Genomic DNA, 20,210 nt, shown 5'->3' on the forward strand with positions numbered 1-20,210 from the left:
CCCGATAAGATAAACCCAATGGAAAAACATGCACAACAACAGATCGCTAATGCTGTGGCGTCCTTGATGAAGACGGACAGGAGCACTTGGATTGGTCCCCGGGGCGCGGCTCACGCTGACGCCCTATCTGCTCCCGGCTGCCCATGGGGGGAAGGACGACGGGATGGGTTAGGCGCAGAGACTCTATCGCATCGGCGACTGAGGAAAGACAATGCATGTGTGTGTATCCCGGTGTGTGTGTGCCGCTCCAATTGCATGTCCAGTTCGTTGCATGCCGATTAAAGACCCCCTAAAGAGGTCCTGCATTATTATTATTATTATTATTATTATTATTATTATTATTATTATTATTATTATTATTATTATTATTATTATTATTATTATTATTATTATTATTATTATTATTATTATTATTATTATTATTATTATTATTATTATTGTAACTGAGGGGTACAATTCCCTGACTGTATTGTTAGATATGATACTTACTACCACTACCTCTTGTACTTTAGACTCTGGCCACCCAGTACTAGGCATAAATAATTATGGTAAACACTCCCACGTAGATGAAACGATCCAACACAAATGTACCAAGTCGAAAGTCTGCGTTTAATAATAATTAATACATAGCAAAAGGTATGTAGAGCAATCACTTAATTACATTTATGATTTGAAATAGGATGCACTTTTATGGCAAATGAGTATTCGTTGGTATATCAATAGAGAACGTCCAATCTCTGGTGGCGCAGGCGGTAAATATACAACCTGGAATATTTAGGGAATAATAGCAATGATACTTTAATGATTATAGAACTGGATACACTAGGGGGGAATTCCGGTCGCTTGTAAGACAACTGGAGAAGGGGGGGGGGGGGTAGAGTCTGGCTGTATCCGTCTGGCCGAGGGTATCCTGGGAGAACCCACGGTTGTGCGGCTCGGTGCCTCAGCGATCCTCGATCCACAGATGAAAGCAGTTGGACTCTCTGTGGGCCGGCTTCCTCCGGTCCACGATGGAGAGACGTGAAGCGACCTCGTCGTGTAGAGCGTCTCCTCACCTGTCGTCCTCTCCGGGGGGGGGGTTTCCAACACACGGCAGTGTTGGTCTTTATCCATAGAATAATCACTGTATACAAAGCATAATCCGTGCCTGGGAAGGCGGGCTGTCGTCGGTAGAATAATCCGGTATGCAGGTCCACTCGCTCGTCGGCTCTGGGGCTCCTCGGGTGCAGCCTCACATGGGGTCGGCCACCCTGGATAAGCAGCCAGTTCTACCCGAAACGATGGGGGTACGGACTACGATAGTATTCTCACCGCACGAAGCACTACATATGAATAGACTATTATTAGCTTAATAGACTACGTCCAACTCGACGATATAGTGCCAAATATGACTATTCAAATATTAATATACACGATGTCTCAATACCGATGGTAGGCCGAACTTGGCCTTACTCCCACACGTGGCGTCGCGGGGAGGCTTTACGTCTGTCACTCTATGGGAGGGTAAGAAACTGGACTAAAAGAAAGTCCTACTTTAGTAGCGCAGTATATATACGCACTATGAACAAATAGTACCATTAGTGGTGCGGTAGCCAGATTCCTACGCGGAACTAGGACTTGTTCGTACATGTTGAGCGGTACGTTTGAACTGGGTCTGGGGGGTATGGCAGCCTGGCACCAAGGTCTCGACCAATAGTAGAATGGAGACTATTATGGGATGTTCAGTAGGCTAGAATGGATATTCAATGCATATTGTACAAGGAATATACAAGGGATATCAGGGAATATTAGAGAATATACAAATACAATTAAATATATATATATAAATAAATATATATATTCGGTTTAATCTGGCCCTTCACAACAGCCACCCCCTGATTGGTCCCAGACCTAATCAGTTAAACAGAGACAGATTAATCGCGTTGTCTATTTACACATAAGGGTTTGCTGTAGGGGTCAGTCAACTTCACAAAGTCATAGGGTTATAGGGTCATGGTCATCATCGATTGTGTCTGGGAGTCGGGGCAGTTCTATGAGCCTCGCCACGGGACGGGTGTAAGTGCGACCCTGGACAAGCACTTCAGCTGCTGGGACCTTGCCGTCGGCACCGGTGATCACTTTGCTTACGCGGCCGGCCGGCCGGCCACATAGCTCTGGGCAGTGATTGATCAATAATCATGACGACTGTTCCTTCTGTCAAATTGTCTCTCTCCTTTACCCACCTCTGGCGGGTCTGTAGAGACGGTAGGTAGTGCAGTAGGAATGTCCTTTGTTGTGCACTCTCTATGTTGGGGTCTGCGGAGATAACAGTGCTCAATCCACAGAACATAGGTTTCTTATTCTCAGCCTCCTCTTGACTTGCTTCCCTCGGGATAGGCGTGGGCCACTCTCCTTCCGGGAGCTTTAGGAATGCTGGGCCGTCACTGTAGACATTGCGACGGGTGAGGTCATCTAGGGGCATTCCCCGGGTGATGACGTCAGCTGGGTTCTGTTTTGTATCAACGTAGCGCCACTCTGTTTCTCCGGTTAACTCTTCGGTTAAGTCTTGAATCTCGGTGACTCTGACTCCCACGAAGACTTTGTACTTGCATGAGTCCGATTTGATCCAGGCGAGTACTGTCGTGGAATCTGACCACAGGATTGTTCTAGACACCGGTATGGTGAACTCACGTTGGATGAGCGTGGCTAGGTGCGCTCCGGCTAGGGCTGCGCAGAGCTCTAGACGTGGGATAGATTGTTGCTTGCGTGGGGCTATTCTCGAGCGGGCGAGGACAAATGCTGTGTAGATCTCTCCCCCCTCTTCTTGGGCCCGCAAGTAGGCCACTGATCCGTATGCGACCTCCGAGGCGTCACCGAAGACGTGTAAGTCCATTTTACATGTCTCTGGCCTCACCGTGGGTGGGAAGTAGCTTCGGCGCATGTTAACGCCTGGGAGTGAGTGGAGCTCCATCTCCCACTCTCTCCAGGTGGATGCAAGGTGTGCGGGAATGGGGTCGTCCCAGCCCTGGTCCTTGTCCCACAATGCTCGTACAATCATTTTTGCCCTGGTGGTGTACGGTAGAATACATCCTAGCGGGTCATATTGTCGGGCGAGTGTTGTGTACACACTCCGTCTGGTGGTCGGCGCCGCCGCCGGCCTTCCCTGCTCCGTAGTCAGGGGCTTGTGTCTGTAGTGAAGCGAATCTGTTTTGAATCGCCACACCAATCCCAGGGTCATCTCCTGGGCTTCTCCCGGGATGGTAGCCATCCAGGTCTCGCTGCTGGCTGCCTTGTCCTCGGAGGAGAGGCTGCGCAGTACTTGCGGATCGCTGCTGGCCCACTGCCTGAGATCAAAGCCGCCTTTGATCAATGAGGCGCGGAGTTTAATCAGGAGAGCCTCGGCTTCTTCCTGGGTTGAAAGGCTTTGTAGACAGTTGTCTACGTAGAAGCTGTTCTTTACGCTGTGTCGGACCTCTTCGTCCGCTGCTGGGTCCTCTGCTACATGTTTCTGTAGTGCAAATGTAGCACAGCAGGGGCTGCACGTCGTTCCGAAGGGGAGGACTTCCCATTGGTAGATGGCTGGGTGCTCATCTCCTGGCTTCTCTCTCCATAGGAACCGTAACAGGGGCTTGTCCTCCTCTACTAATCTCACCTGCAGGAACATTCCTTTAATGTCCCCGCTGATGGCCACCTTTTCCTGGCGGAAGCGGAGTAGAACGCCGAGTAGGGAGGGGCCGAGTGTGGGACCGGGCAGTAACTCTTTATTCAGATTTTGGGATCCGATCTGGTAGCTGCAGTTAAATACTATGCGGTCTTTACCATTGTGATGGACCTTGTGGTGAGGCACGTACCACGATTCAGTGGTCTGGTCAGCCTCTTTAATGTCCATCTTTGTGACGTGTCCCGCTGTGATGAGCTTCTCAATCTCGGCACGGTATACACTCTCTTGGGCGGGGTTCTTGGCTAAGCGCCGCTCCGTGTTCAGCAGGTACCGTTCTGTGGCGTCTGTCTTGGCGTGGAAAGTAGGCATTCCTTCTCGCCGCAGGAGTGGCGTGGCGTATCTCAACACGCCGTTGACCGGGACTCTCTTGGTCCCTGTCTCGAGGAGGTGAATGGCGTAAATGTCATCTTTAGAGCGAATGTCTTTCTTTCCGTTCTGAAAGGGCATTTGCTCCAAGGTCCATAGCCGCTCTACGTGTTGCAGGAGTGCGGTTTCTCCCTCTGTGACTCGGGAGTGGAGACATCTAGTGGCTGTACTTCGGTTGAGAGATTTGGCGAGCGGGCCTTGGAGAGTCCATCCCAAACGGGTCTCGACTGCTGCAGGACAGCCTCGGGGTCCGGTATGAACCCGGTCTATCGGGACAATGAGGTCTGCATGGTCGGAGCCTATCAACAGGGTCGGCATAGCATTGTCTATGAGCGGGATCGGTAACTTGCGCAGATGTGCATATTTCTCCATCAGCTTGGCGACGGGGTATGTGTACCGCGACAGTCCTATTTCTTGGCTGGTGAAAGCGTCTGTAATCTGGTACCGTCGCTCAGGCTGGCCGCTTGCTGCGATAGAGAATGAGACATTCTCGCCCTTTATCGTCTTCAAATCTCGTCTTATTGTCCGAATTGTCATTTGGGTTTCGCTTCCCCGCAGCCCTAGCTGGGCCGCAGCGGAGGCGAGCAGAAGGGTCTTCTCTGACCCGTCATCGAGGACGGCGTACGTGTCCAGGACTTTATTCTGGTAGCTTAGTGTCACACGCACTACTTTTAGGAGTACTCGGGCTCCACTGCTGCTGGCGGGATCGATGTACATGACGCTCGCTTTGCTGCTGGATGGTGCGGGTGAAGGGCGCCGTCTGTTACTGTCGTGAAGTATGTCCAGATGGGCTCCATCGCACTTGGTGCACCTTTTCTTTAAGCGGCATTCGGCTGCCATGTGTGAGCGCGCACAGCGAAAACAGCGCTTGTTGGACTTTATCCATTTACTTGCTTCCTCCGCGTTCAGCTTGGGGAAGGAGTCACATTGCGCTAGCCAGTGTTCTTTCTCACAGTAGGGGCACACTATCTTCCACTTCTCCGTTCTGGAGGGGGTACTGTGGCTCCTGCTGCTCGGTACTGACTCCGATTGGTGCATCACAGTCACCGATCTTCTTCCATCATTTAGTCGTCTGGTTCCTTCTCTGGAGCCAGGGGTGCTCCGTCCGAATGTATCTAGCCGTAGGCTGCTGACTTCTCTCGCCAGGAAGTCTGCTAGATCGAGGAGGTTCGGTTCGGGGCCATTCGGGTCTCGGTGGTCTCTCTGCCGCCTAAAACGCTCCTGTCGAGCGGGCGGCAGCTTCTCCAAGATCCTTTCCACATTTGAGTTGGCGTAAAGTTCATGCCTCCCCTTCTCTCTCTGCGCTCCCAACATCCCTACCAGGGACTGCACTCTGATGGACAGGTCGTCCAGTGCTCGATTGTCTATTGCTGGGGGTAAGCGGTCGATGTGTCGGATCTCCTGGATCACGTAATCCCATATGCGCCCGTACCTCTGGTCCAATGCTACCAGCGCTGCTGTGTATGGGGTGGTGGAAGTCGCGTAGGCGAGCGCTATATTATGTGCGCGGGGTACCTTTAAGTGCTTCAGTAGGATGGCGTATTTATGGCGTTCATCCAATACATCCACCAACATGGTATCCAGACACATGCGGAGTTCTGTATACTGGGCCCGGTTCTCTTGGGTGAAGTCGGGTACCATAGGCGTGCCAATGTATGACGCTGACTGTGGATACATCGGCGAGCGTTGGGGGAGAGGCCTCCTAGGCGAGTCTCCTCCCGCTCCTTGGTATGGGCTGGTACCGGCAGTGTACCATGGCCCGCTTGTCCAGGTGCTGTTCCTCGGTGCGGGTCGTGCGTCGTGCTCACCCGTGTATAGAGTCGGGGGTCTGTAGCGCAGCTCCGCGGGAGTATAGCCTGGGCTGTACCGGACCTCCTGGTCCGGTAGAGTACTGTGCTGTCGTCGGGCGTGGTTCTCCTCCTCTTTTTCTTCGTCTTCAGTTAGGTCATCCAGTGCTTGTAGTCTCTGGTTTAGCCTCTCCACAGGATATGCTGCTCCTTCCCGGTTGCTAGGTCTCGCTTGGACCGGTGGGGGGAGGTGGTCTGTGGGGGGTATAGACCTCGTCTGTTGGTCAAATTCAGGGTTGTTTACTCGGCTAGGGGATGCCGCCCTGGAGGTGTGTCTAGACGAGTTCCTGGAGCCTCTGGCGGAGGGAGAGGGTGTTGTCCGTCTGATCAGCTGTTCTATTAGTTGCGCTTGCTGTCTGTCGCGCTCTGCGTCCCGTAGAGCACCAGCAGCTGCTCGCTGGCTGTCTGCTCGGTCTCGGGCCACATTCTCTTCCATCTGAATGCGTCTTATTTCTAGACATATATGCTCTTCTTCGCTCCGCTGCTGGATCTGCAGTCGGTCGCGTTCAGCAGCGGCGTTCAGGCTGATGAGGAAGGCCTGCTGTAGGGTCCTCTCTGCCTCGCTGGGAGAAGGCGGTTGTATAGGGGAGCCTTCCCTCGGGGTACTCCTTGCGGAGCCTTGGAGCTCTATCTCCACGGTGCTCTCCCCGTCTTCTTCCGTGCCGAGTTCTCTCTCGGTAGCGTTGTATTCCTCCCGGGACTCATCGGGGACTACTTCTTCAGTACTGGCGGGGTGTGAAGTCATGTCTGGTTCCCACTGGTCCCCACCGTGCGCTTGGTCAGTTACCTGCGTCCCCGACCGCCAAGAACCTTGGTGTTGTCCTCGACGACCAGTTGAACTTCTCTGCTCACATCGCAGCGACGACCAGAACCTGCCGATTCCTCCTGAGCAACGTCAGAAGGATACGCCCCTTCCTGACAAAAGAAGCCACCCAACTCCTCGTCCAATCAACAGTCATCTCCCGCCTCGACTACTGCAATGCACTGCTCGCTGGCCTCCCGGCCACTGCCACTAAGCCTCTTCAACTCATTCAGAACGCAGCGGCCCGCCTGATCTCAAACCTACCGAAGTCGGCCCATGTCACCCCACTTCTTAGGGACCTGCACTGGCTCCCCATTGCTGCACGAATCCGCTTCAAGGCCCTCGACCTAGCATACCGTGCGGCAAAGGGAACCGCTCCCGCCTACCTCCGGTCAATGGTCTCTAACTACACACCCTCAAGACCCCTACGCTCTGCATCTTCTGGCCGCCTCAGACCTACTCCTATCCAAGCTCCGGGAGGGTCATCAAAGAGAAGTCGCCTATTCTCAGTCCTTGCCCCACAATGGTGGAATGAACTACCCACCCCAGTTAGGACAGCCGAATCACGTCCAATCTTTCGCCGTCGACTAAAGACGCACTTCTTCAACCATTATCTGAATTAAAAAAAAAAAAAAAAAAAAAAAATCTAACCCTAACTAACCGTACTGTCATGCACTTGTCCTAATAAACTAACCTACACTGTAGCACTCAACACTTTGATGAACATTGTTGCTCAGCTGATAGAGTTGTGCCCTTCCTGATGGCTTGTCGTACAGAACTTGTAAGTCGCTTTGGATAAAAGCGTCAGCTAAATGACTAAATGTAAAATGTAAATGTAAACCCGTAGGGGCCTCTATGGTCGGGGTAGTCTGGGCGTTGGGGTTAGACATACTTTTACTTTCTAGTTTTACCGCGTTTACTGTTAGTAGAAGACTAGGTTGTTGACTGACAGCGTAAGCCTCTAAGTACTGAGGGAGCCGTCGTTCGCGCTGCGGGTGTTGGTTAGGAGGATCGTTTCGTGGAGTGTTCATCATAGGCCATTTCAATATTAATAACACTATATTAATATTACACTAATTACCATCCGGCTCGAAGGACCAATTGTAACTGAGGGGTACAATTCCCTGACTGTATTGTTAGATATGATACTTACTACCACTACCTCTTGTACTTTAGACTCTGGCCACCCAGTACTAGGCATAAATAATTATGGTAAACACTCCCACGTAGATGAAACGATCCAACACAAATGTACCAAGTCGAAAGTCTGCGTTTAATAATAATTAATACATAGCAAACGGTATGTAGAGCAATCACTGTATACAAAGCATAATCCGTGCCTGGGAAGGCGGGCTGTCGTCGGTAGAATAATCCGGTATGCAGGTCCACTCGCTCGTCGGCTCTGGGGCTCCTCGGGTGCAGCCTCACATGGGGTCGGCCACCCTGGATAAGCAGCCAGTTCTACCCGAAACGATGAATGAATGAATGAATGAAAACTTTATTTAACAGATTGCAGAATGGGTACAATACAGTACGGCTCAATACATACAATTGTTAAGGGGATGCAGACCTGAGAAAGACGTTTGTCTTGTTTCCATCAGGGTCCCCCTGGGGGTACGGACTACGATAGTATTCTCACCGCACGAAGCACTACATATGAATAGACTATTATTAGCTTAATAGACTACGTCCAACTCGACGATATAGTGCCAAATATGACTATTCAAATATTAATATACACGATGTCTCAATACCGATGGTAGGCCGAACTTGGCCTTACTCCCACACGTGGCGTCGCGGGGAGGCTTTACGTCTGTCACTCTATGGGAGGGTAAGAAACTGGACTAAAAGAAAGTCCTACTTTAGTAGCGCAGTATATATACGCACTATGAACAAATAGTACCATTAGTGGTGCGGTAGCCAGATTCCTACGCGGAACTAGGACTTGTTCGTACATGTTGAGCGGTACGTTTGAACTGGGTCTGGGGGGTATGGCAGCCTGGCACCAAGGTCTCGACCAATAGTAGAATGGAGACTATTATGGGATGTTCAGTAGGCTAGAATGGATATTCAATGCATATTGTACAAGGAATATACAAGGGATATCAGGGAATATTAGAGAATATACAAATACAATTAAATATATATATATAAATAAATATATATATTCGGTTTAATCTGGCCCTTCACAACAATTAATTATTATTATTATTATTATTATTATTATTATTATTATTATTATTATTATTATTATTATTATTATTATTATTATTATTATTATTATTATTATTATTATTATTATTATTATTATTATTATTATTATTATTATTATTATTATTATTATTATTATTATTATTATTATTATTATTATTATTATTATTATTATTATTATTATTATATTTTATACCCAGTTTAATCACCTGTACATTGTATATTACTATTGCACTTTAGTTACATTTGCACTCTGGTTGAATGCCATACTTATTTTTGTTGTACTGTACTTGTGCTGTATGATGACAATACATTTTGAATCTAATATAATCAAATATAATATATATATATATATTTCATTTAATGTCAAACCTTTATTTAAACTCGAAAGGCTCGAAAGGTGTCCCTCATTTACAGCCACGTCCAGTGTACATACTGAGTTAAGCAAAACATACAGAGTTAAGCAAAAAGAAAGGCATATAAAATCACACAGCATATATACAATCATAACAATTAGACAAGTAAGGATAACAATCAATTAAAACACGTACAACTTGATTGACAAATACCAGAGATCAAGGTTTTAAACTCTGCAACAGAGGGGAGAATCTCAAGCGTTAAGGACTGTTGGAGCCAGGCTGGCATCATAGCAAAATGCTGATTTACAATGTTCCAAGCAAACTCAGGGGACCTTAAGGACCAGCCAGTCACTAGAACGGGTTCCATGGGTACCAAAATTCCATTCCAATAATGATGTAGTATAAGGAGGTAGTTTACCAATAAGGGCCTTAAAAATGAACAAATACCAGTGTTTGTTGCGCCTCTCCATCAGCGAGGACCAACCAACCTTCTCATAAAGGACACAGTGAGTGTTGTATCTATCATTAGTGATGAATCTGAGGGTGATACAGAGTTCAAGGATTTTTAAGGGTTGAGGCCGCAGCAGGCCTATAGATTACATCACCACAGGACTGATAAGAAAACTGCCTCGACAACTCTCTTCCTACTAATCAAAGGAGAGCTGGTTCTGTTTCTGTATAGTCAGGAAGCTTATTCTCTATTGCAACTTGGAGGCAAGGTTGTCCACCTGGAATTGAAATGTAAATGTTAATGTAAATTTCTTAACCTTTACAATAGCTGTACATTGGAGGTGGTTGGGTGGGTGGGGGGGGGTTGGGTAGGAGTGGGGGGGGGGGGGGTGGGGGGTTGGGTAGGAGGGGTGGGTGGGGGACACTGTACAACTGTACAAACAAAACTGTACATTGGAATATTGACAAGACCATACTTGGTAATTTACTGTACATTGGAGGGGGTTGTGTTCGGACATTAACAGGGGCCAGTTTCGAGTTGCAGTCTCCCTTAGGTGTTCTTTGAGAGTGGTTTTGAAAGTGGGTAGTGATTAACATTCCTTTACAGCTTTGGGTAGGGCGTTCCACATTGATGTGGCATAATTGCGAAACGTGTTTAGTCCCTTGTTTGAGCCGAATCTGGGTTTAACATGATTTGTTGAGCTTCCTCTGGTGTAGTGGTTGTGGTATTCACTGACCTTTGGGAAGTATTTTGACATGTACATGGGTACCTTGGTCGTGTAGTGTATCTTGTAGACCAGGCCCATTGCAAGTTGCTGTACTCTGTCGTCTACTCTAAGCCATCCTAGGTTGTCAAAGTGTGCAGGGGTGAGGTGGGTTCTAGGAGTAAGGTCAAGCAGTAGTCTGACCAGTTTGTTTTGAGATGTTTGTAATTTTGTTTTTAGCGCCTTTGAGGTGCTTTGGTACCATGAGGTGCAAGCATAGTCGTAGTACCCTTGAATGAGTGCTCCTGCCAGAGTCTTCAGGGTATTCTTGTTTACCAGAGAGGAGATCCGGTACAAGAATCGAGTTCGTTGGTTGACTTGACTTTTATTACATTGGATGCCATTTTGTCACAGGAAAGATTTGCCTCTAGGATGGAACCCAGGTAGGTGGGTGTATAAAGTGTATAAAGGTGCTGAGTATAGAGGCAAGAGACCCAGATGGGCCTCAACTCATTACATCATTGGATTAAAAAAAAGTAAAGTGAAATAAGTTCATAAAACAATTTTCATAATATTAAGATAATAATAAGATAATAATAATGATAACAATAATAATCAAAGTAATAATAATAATAACAAAAACAACAACATTAATAATTAGTCTAAACAAATTAACATGAAACTGTAAAACAAAGTGACATTAATGTTTTTTTAGTAGTAGGTCAATCAATTCAATTCAATCAATTCAGGTTCTTCCTGTAGCTCTGACTCCTCAGCATTGTGCGTCCTGTGCCTTTAAGAGGCCAGAGGGGGGCGTGTCCAGACGCTGCACGGTAGGAGCGGTGGGGAGGTATTCGGCTTGATTGCCTCTCAGTCTGCAGCCACAGAGGATGCGGAGAGACAACGCTAGTTGCGCTGCTCTGAAAAGACCTGTCTCTGTTGTTTAGTTTATTTATTTTTTACTAGTGCAATTGTAACCGAGTTACCACGAGAACTTTGGACCTTTATTAATCTCCACGGGTTGGTTTGATGAACGCACCACCACCATCATCATCATCATCACCACCCTGAGGTACCTCCTCGCTGCTGCTGCAGAAGGAAGGATCCCCCCAGCCGGCTTTATGAATGGGATGCACGGTGCGTGATTATTCTAACCTTATAGTTCTTCCACGTTATATTTACTTTCTTTACCTTTTATCTTGCTGGTCCAGCGTGCGTGTGTGTGAACGGAACGCGCATGCATGGCGAGCAGCAGAGCAGCTGATGCTTGTTGTGAGATCAGCCTCTTTTTGTTCCCCTGCCATCATGATCGACCCACACCCAGAATTACACACCCAAGATTGCAATGTAATCAGATGACTCTTTCATTGGACCGGCTATTAACTAACCCGCTGTAATTCCAACTTACTTGAGTTAGACTTTTGCTCGTTTTTAATATGCATTGTTGAATATAGCATTGCAGGAAGCAAGCAAGCTGGCCTTGTGCGTTCATCCAGTGTTGCTTTTTCCCTGTGTGTGTAGTGTACCCACCCACCCAATGCTATTGTTGTGCAGAGCATGATTGATTGATTGATTGATTGAAAACTTTATTAACAGATTGCAGAATGGGTACAATACAGTACAGCTCAATACACACAATTGTTAAGGGGATGCAGACCAGAGAAAGACTTTCGTCTTGTTTACATCAGGGTCCTCCATTTTCAATTCATCAGGACATTGACATACAGATAGACAGTACTGCTACATCTATACACTTATGACATACCAGAGCATCAATGCAACTGTTGTTGGCTAAGATCGGAAGATGACCTCATGATCATCCGGTAGTTGAAAGTTCATAGCTGACACATTGATGTTTATTGTTTACAGATGATGCACACCTATGGTGAATAGGCTTTTTTTTTGTTGTAGTTCTTGTTTCCAGCCTTCATATTCATCAACCCTGAGTAAGCTAGTTAGTTAATCTTTTGCCAGATTGTTGGCTAGTATGGATATTGCTGGGGGGCGAGAGAGACAAATGGAAAATTGATTAAACAAGATTTGTGTAAACAAAACACACACCTCCTCCACCATCAGCCCCACTCCCTCTGTCTGCCAGAGCCTGTGTGCCATTTGTCCGGTCCATTGCCCTGCGGATTTGAAAGCCTGTCGACTTGGCAACCCTATTCATGTTCGCCTGGCATGGGTGTGTCACCCTGGCATCTGATATGAGGTCATCGGCTGGGGGGGGTAAAACAACAACACAGCGGGCCTCGTGTCTGTAGGGCATCCATCGCTCCTCTGCAGCGTCAGGAAGTAACCCTTGACAGATTGGGAAGCGGAGGGTAATGTTATCACTTATCAGCGTGCTGCTTTGGGGGAGTAAATAAAGTTGCTTTGTGTTCAGGGGTTTTAAAAGGTGGCCTTTGACCCCGCCTTATCTACGACACGCACAGAGATAGAGAGAGAGGGAGCTTTGTGAGACGTCAAACTGTGCCACACTGGGAGTCTTTGGACGGATTTGCTCGACAGGCTCAGCAAACAGGCCAAAGTCTCCTCAGTAGTAGCAGCAGTAGTTAGTGTCCAGGGAGGCCTGACCTGGCCCAGCTTTCCTCTGAAATTCAGACGTGTGTGTGTGTGCGGCGAGCCACATTTCTAACCAGTCCACACAGGTCCTATTGCCCCCCGCCTCTCTCTCCGTGATTATAGGGCCACATAATTGCCCGCAGCAGCAAGACGCGTTTGTTGTGCGGGGGCCTCCGAAGGTGAAAGTTCCGTCCTTGGGTCCTTCCTTGCCGACGTGTGTCTGACGTTGTGCCAATTCGAGTAGTGTTCTGTTACCGGGGGGGGGGGGGCGCCGCACGGCACAGCGTCGACTCGACTGCACAGTCGTTGGCTCTCGTCCCAGGCAGCGCGGCGACCTGCTTTAGAGGTCGTTTTGGGAGTTGGAAAAGTGTGTGTCAGCACCAGTGAGTGCAGCACCTGACTTTTATTCTAGGTAGCTATAATCGGCGTCCCACCATCCCTCAAGTGACCCGAGTGCTACTTTCGGTGTGCTATTTTGTGGGTGCCGCGTGTATCGGGACATGTGTTTGTGTTTGAACATGTTTGTGTGCCTGTGTTTAGGGGGGGGGGTGACAATTTGTGTATCCTGTCCGGCCCCTGCACATTCCCAGGAAATTCCAGTATAAACAGTTTTTTCCCCTTTGGAATGTTTTCTGTGGGATAGTGGGGCTGTTGTTGGGGTGATGAGAGTTGGGGGTGACGGGTCACTTAAAGGATGCACAACAAACCTATAACACGTTGCCTCGTTTAGGAAGGCTTCGGTATCTTTGTTCCCCCCCCCCCCCCCGCCCCGCTCCTCTCCCACAGCCTGTAAATGATACATATGTAAACCCCATGCCCCCATGGGCAATCGACTAGTTAAACAAAACTGGAACTTTATCCTCCCTCTTGGCACATACATCCATTGTTTTAGCTGGTTGACGTGAAATGGTCGTCGGCCTTTGAGCCCCCAGGTCATTAGTTTACTGCCACACACAGCCTCGACATTGCTAAACCCCGTTGTACCAACGTCTAAATTCCGAGAGCGTCTCTCTCTCGTGTATCTGGGTGCGTGAACGCCGGTGTTTGTTCCTGGGCCCTTTTGTTTGGTGCCATTGTTTTCTCGTCTCACCCAACATGGTACATTGTGCCCTTAGCGTACGAGCGAGAGGAAATGTTTATTCAGTGCAGCCCCCCCCCCCCCCCCCCCCCCCCTGCCTCCCTCCCCTCCCTTCTCGCTGGCTGTAAATATTCCGATGGAGCTGATATCGTCGAGCTAGCTTGGTGGCTCTAGACAGGCCAAACTGCTGCACACTGGTATTTAGCTTCTAGGTGCTTGGCTGCACAGTAAAGCCCTGTTGTTAGCCCCGCTCAGCCGTATCGGTGCTCTGCTGTGTTTGTGTGGTATATTAGATTAGATTAAAATGCGTTGTCATCATTCATCATACTGTACAAGACAAGTACATTACAACGAGAAGAGGTCTGGCATCCAACCAGAGTGCAAATGTAACAGTAAAGTGCAACGGTAATATGCAATGTACAGGTGATTTTTTAAACTGGTTATAAAATATATAAATTATTAGTACTACTGAGTAATGGTGCTAATCAGATGTAGTTGTATGTATATACAGTTGTAGTATTAATATGTACACTAGTGATACAGGTATAAAGAGTAAGTTGTTGTACTGGCCAGCAGCCAGGGGAGGAAACTAACTTTTTGGCTTACCAGCCAACTGGCGAGTATCTGATTTTTTTTACCAGACAAACTGATTTTTTACCAGCCAAAAAAAATCGCTAATTGTGATAATTACTTCTTTGTATGTCTTCGTCTAAATTGATTTTCAATCATAGTAATAATCACACCGTGTCTCTACTCTTTAAAATATGTATTAGCATAAAACATTAATAACAGTCTCTACTCTTCACAATATTAGCATAACACATATTAACATGAAAGAGGGATCTATTCTGGACTGGGTTGGGCTGAACTGGGCAGTGAAAGATGCTGGGTTGGACTGGGTTGGGCAGTGAAAGAAAAAAACCGAAGTATGTTGTGAAGTGTATAGATAGATGTGAAATGTATAGATGTAGCAGTACTGTCTATCTGTATGTCGTGTATGTCATATGTTATGATGAATTGAAAATGGGGGACCCTGATGTAAACAAGACGAAAGTCTTTCTCTGGTCTGCATCCCCTTAACAATTGTGTGTATTGAGCCGTACTGTATTGTACCCATTCTGCAATCTGTTAATAAAGTTTTCAATCAGTCAATCAAGTTAACTTTGAACCTCGGTTGTCAAGCCACGTCAATGTTGTGTATGCATCCGAGTGTTCACTGTGCCTTAAGACGGCACGGTGGCCTTACGACAGTGCTGTGAAGTACCGTCAAGTGTTGTGGTAACGTCAGTTGGGTTGGTCTGCTGTTGTACACTGGTTGAGCTAGCCCCTTTCGTGACTGCGATGTGCAAGCCAGGGGCTTTTGAGCATGAAATAAAATGTCTAACCTTACGTCGTAGTCCGGTGCGCAATAGACTAACATACACCTCTGTGATTTAAATGTGTCCTTGCCTTGGACTCGAGAGTTGTACTAGGGTTGGATGCAGTTCCCCGTTGCTCAGTCTGTCTGTTTTCCATCTTCTGTGTTTAACGTTATCTGTTTGCGAGTGCTTCCTTGACTGATGGCCAGTACCACAGGACTTTTATTCAACATTCTATATTTCCGCGGGTTGGCCAGTACTGCGGGAACTTTTATTAAACATTATATATGTCCGCGGGTCTTGTGCAGTGCTCTCGTGGCACTGTCAACTCGCCAGACTGGCGAGTGGTCTTCATGAATCACTCGCCAAACGTAAAAAATACTCTCATTTGGCGAGTAAAGTGGCCTAATTTCCTCCCAGCGTAACTAGTAAGAGTAGGTAAGGGATATGGATAGATATAGTATCTACAGATATGTAAAAAGGATTATATGCAGGTATGTACAGACAGATGTGTGTGTAAGAATAAATGTGTATATATATATATATACGGTATACAGCATTATTGTATGTGCTATCATACAGAGTAGCCTTATAGTATGAGGTAGGTAGTTATGATTGTTATGATTACTGTGGTTACAGTGTAGGACAGTTGTTGACAGTGAAAGCAGTAGGTAGGTATAAATTGAGTATAGGCAACAGGGTTCAAAGTTTGTACAGTATGGGTAAAAGACCCAGGGCATAGGCAATGGAGTCTGGAGTTTATACGGTATGGTATCGTTGCTTTACTGTGTGTTTGTGTTGTATTAACCAGATATTGGATGTTTTCACTCTTGAGAGAGAGAGAGAGAGAACCCAACGTACAGGACATTTTCCCCCTTGTAGCGAGCGAGTGAGCGATGCAGACTTGCAACGCGGGACGCCGTGTCTTCCTCGGGGGGGGGTTCTCTAGAAAGCCCTTGTTGTTGTGAAGAGAGACCGACCGGCCGGCGGTGTGGTCTTCTCTTCAGCAGGGCCGCTTCCCTCTCATCCCTCTTCTTCCCCGTCGTCGTGCATTTCTGTGTTGACAGCGCTTCTCATCTGTCCTCCTGGCACTATATAATTATGGCACTCGAGCTCTTTAAAGTGAAGTTCTGCCGGTCCCATAATTTCCCTACATTCTTTCCGTCGGGGGGGGGGGGGGGGGGGGACGGGACATGGTGGACAGGTTTCCGCCAAAGTGTTTCTTCTTTCTTTTTTTGAAATGGGAACTCATTCCACTGCCGTGGCTCATGTACCAGAAGACACCTGGCCGACCCCCCTACCCAGTCTCTCTCTCTCCCAGACGTGACGGGGACACCTGGGGGCTCGGGATCCACAAAGAATGGATTGCACCGCGCAGGTGATTGATCGATTGATTGAACATTTTTATTAACAGATTGCAGAATGGGTACAATACACAGTACGGCTCAATACACACAATTGTTAAGGGGATGCAGACCAGAGAAAGGCTTTCGTCTTGTTTACATCAGGGTCCCCCATTTTCAATTCATAATGCATTGTAAGTAAGGGTGCAATTAGCACCGTGCAATCCATTATTTGTCGATCCCCGCCCCTGGTGTTTGACGCCGGAGTCTCTTGTCGCCGGCGATACTGGGATTACTGGGAGCTGTGGAAAACTGACCAATGCCGTTTTTGGGTGAAAATGGCCAAATGTGAAAACGGGGATGCTCTGTACTGATGGTAAAATGGACTGCGTTTATATAGCGCTCAGCCACGCCCCCCGCTGTGGAGCTCACTGTCCCAGGACCGGGCTCGAACCGAAGCTGATTCTCGTGCATGAGCCTCAAAAGGTCCTCTAAGGAGAGAGGTTCGAGAGTGTGGTTCATGGTGGCCCCCCCCCCCGAAGTGGTCTGGGGACCCAGGAATCCTGGAGGAGGATCCAGGGGTTTCCCAGCAAAATTAGGAATTTCTATTTTCAGTATCTTATTCACTAGAAGCCCTATGATTAAATGGACTGCATTTATATAGAATAGAATATACTTTATTCATCCAGAGGGAAATTTGGCACTACAAATCGCTCACAGTAAACATTTAGGCAAAAACAGAAGTCACGAATAAGACTACGAATAAAATTCGGTCGGGGATATACATTTCCTATGTTATGTTATGCATACATTCTAATATGAAATATACAGTAAGTGTACAGTAAAATTTTACAATGTCGGTTTAAAAGTAAAGTAAAAGTCCAGGAAGATAGTACTGTCACCCTGTGCTCAGTGATGCAGTGAGGCACAGTGATGATGCATTATGAAGTCTGATGGCTGTCGGAATGAAGGACTTCCTGTGCCTTTCAGTGCTACATCTTGGGAGTCTTAGTCTAGAGACTCCATATAACTGCCATATATATATCCAAAGCACTTTACAACTTATGCCTCACATTAATTTCACTCACACACCAATGGCGGAGGCGAACCATGCAAGGTGCCAACCCGCTCACCGGGAGGAGCAGTTAGGGGGTTAAGAAGAGCTTCTCGCTCGAGGACACTTCGACACGCTGCCTGGGAGGAGGAGCCGCCGGGTATCGAACCGGGAACCGATTACCAGACGGCCTGCTCTGTACCTCCTGACCCACTGTCTCCACTATCCATGACGTGATTTGTAGCATGTGTTGTGTACATATGTTATTGAATATACACAGTAGGAGCAGGGCCGGCACTGCCCCCCTGTAGCTCTGTGCGTCATATAAGACTGTACTGTTGATGGAGATAGGACTTCTGTTTGTTTACATAGCCCGTCAGTAATACCGTGTGTGTTGGGGGGGGGGGGTGTTTATATTATTTCGGAGTGGCCAGGAAGGGCAGACTGAATAGATTTCCGGAGAGATGGGAGGATTTAGTGGTTCATAGTTACTCCCCCCTCCTGCCCTTCCTGTGGATGCGCTCCCCCAGCGCACCAGTGTGTTTCTTCATCACTCCCCGTGTGTGTGTGTGTGTGTGTGTGTGTGGCATCTGTAGTATGTACACATGTATGCACACTTGCGTGTATGCAAGCAGTAGGCTAATTGCTGTGTTGAGTTTGCTAATGTCAGGGCAGGCACACAACCCAGGGGTGATTAGGTGCATTCCTGCAGCGCCGCGTGTACGGCGCGGTTCACGTCATCCCCAAGATGGCGACCGGGCAATTAGTTGAGACCCGAGACCCGGTGAACTGGAGCCGTCGGCCATCGACCCCCAGCGAGACCCGGCGCGTAGGAGGCGGCGGGCGGCTGTGAACGTGAGGCCCGGGGAGGGAGGGAGGTTTCACTCGGTTTTCTCCGTTCTGGAATATATCCAAAACAACCTTGAGAGAGAGTAGGGCTGCATGGGCGATTCTTATTTTTTTCAATCAAATCATTTATTGCACTCTTTCTTAAACAGACAACATAACATATATCAAAGTGCTTGACTTAAACAGACAACATAACATATATCAAAGTGCTTGACTTAAACAGACAACATAACATATATCAAAGTGCTTGACTTAAACAGACAACATAACATATATCAAAGTGCTTGACTTAAACAGACAACATAACATATATATATGAAAGTGCTTGACTTAAACTTAAGTCTCTTGTAACATACAAAATAACTCAAGTCAGAATCGTCATCATTTAAAAAAGTTAAAAGAAAATATATTAAAAAAAATATATATAAAAAAAAAATCGTCATAATTTTGAAATGAGATTACATATGTCTATGAATCGATCACGATTTTCTTTTCTATTAATCGCCCAGCCCTACTAGAGAGTTGTTGTTGTAGTTGTGTTTTTTTTTAATTTTATTTATGTCGTTCTATCTTGTGTCGCTCTGTTCGCCCCCCCCCCCCCCCCCCCCCAATCTTGCCCCACCCTTCTCCCCTGGGCCAATTTTCTCACAGGGCGTGTTTAAAACGGTGCCTGGGCGGTTTCCCATTAATACGCCCCTTTTTTATGGTTCTAATCAAGATACCGCGCCCGGCGTCGGCCCCGGACCACAGTGTGCCCCGGGGCCGGGAGGCACGTGTCGGAAATGGGCTCGTGGACAATGGAGGCCGAGGCGGAGCCACGATGGCTGCCGTTTGAATGGGGTGTTTACTGTTCATATTACTCATATAGACGTGTTTCTAATTTATATAAACATACCGTGTTCAAGCCAATCAGCATTACCAACTGAGTCACGTGACGTAAGTTGCCCCCCTATTTGCGCAAGCTGCTGCGCTAAAAAAGTAAGACGGGGCTCTATGGAGAAACCATAGAGCTTACCTGACTAAAAAGTTGTTTCAAACGAAAAACGGCTGGATGTCATTTAGTCAAATCAGCATGGGCTGCGGTGTTGAGTCTTTCACCTTTTACATTATCTAGCTTTGGCATGGATCGATTGTTCATTGTTGTAGCTAGCATGGCTAACAAATGCAAATATTGTAGTGTGTGTGCCCCGTTGTTCTGACCAGGATTATGTTCCTTTCTGCTCCGGTGATGCGCGCGCACACTAAGTCTGGCGTATACAACGAACAGGTCTATACTCGTACACTGATCGGGTCTTGAGGAGAGTTTCCACGACCGGAGGATATATTGTTTGCTTATGAAAGCTCCCCCTTGACCCGTAGAAGTCGCGTATATCACTCTCGACGGACAGAAATGACGCTTGGTGCTATTTCGCCTGCCCTCAGTCTGTTTACAGAGAACATTATAGTGGTAGGTTGGATGGTTCCAAGTAGGGCTGTACCGTATTGTCATTTTTTTTACATTCGAAGCTTCGATTTGAAGTATTC

At 47.3% G+C, this 20,210-nt stretch overlaps 1 protein-coding gene across 2 annotated transcripts in view; it reads left to right on the plus strand.

The window, feature by feature from the left end:
* Positions 1 to 11,325: 11,325 nt before the first annotated feature.
* cdc42ep4a (CDC42 effector protein (Rho GTPase binding) 4a) overlaps positions 11,326 to 20,210 on the plus strand; it is a 31,479-nt gene continuing 22,594 nt past the window's right edge. Inside the window, exon 1 of one of the 2 annotated variants that reach the window (XM_084328676.1) lies at positions 11,326 to 11,576. The gene's annotated coding sequence lies outside the window, so the exon portion shown is untranslated. The remainder of the gene's footprint in view (positions 11,577 to 20,210) is intronic. The other variant, XM_084328677.1, reaches the window with a different exon arrangement.

This window comes from Notolepis coatsorum (assembly GCF_963971535.1).
Source record: "Notolepis coatsorum genome assembly, chromosome: 14".
Lineage (NCBI taxonomy): Eukaryota > Metazoa > Chordata > Actinopteri > Aulopiformes > Paralepididae > Notolepis > Notolepis coatsorum.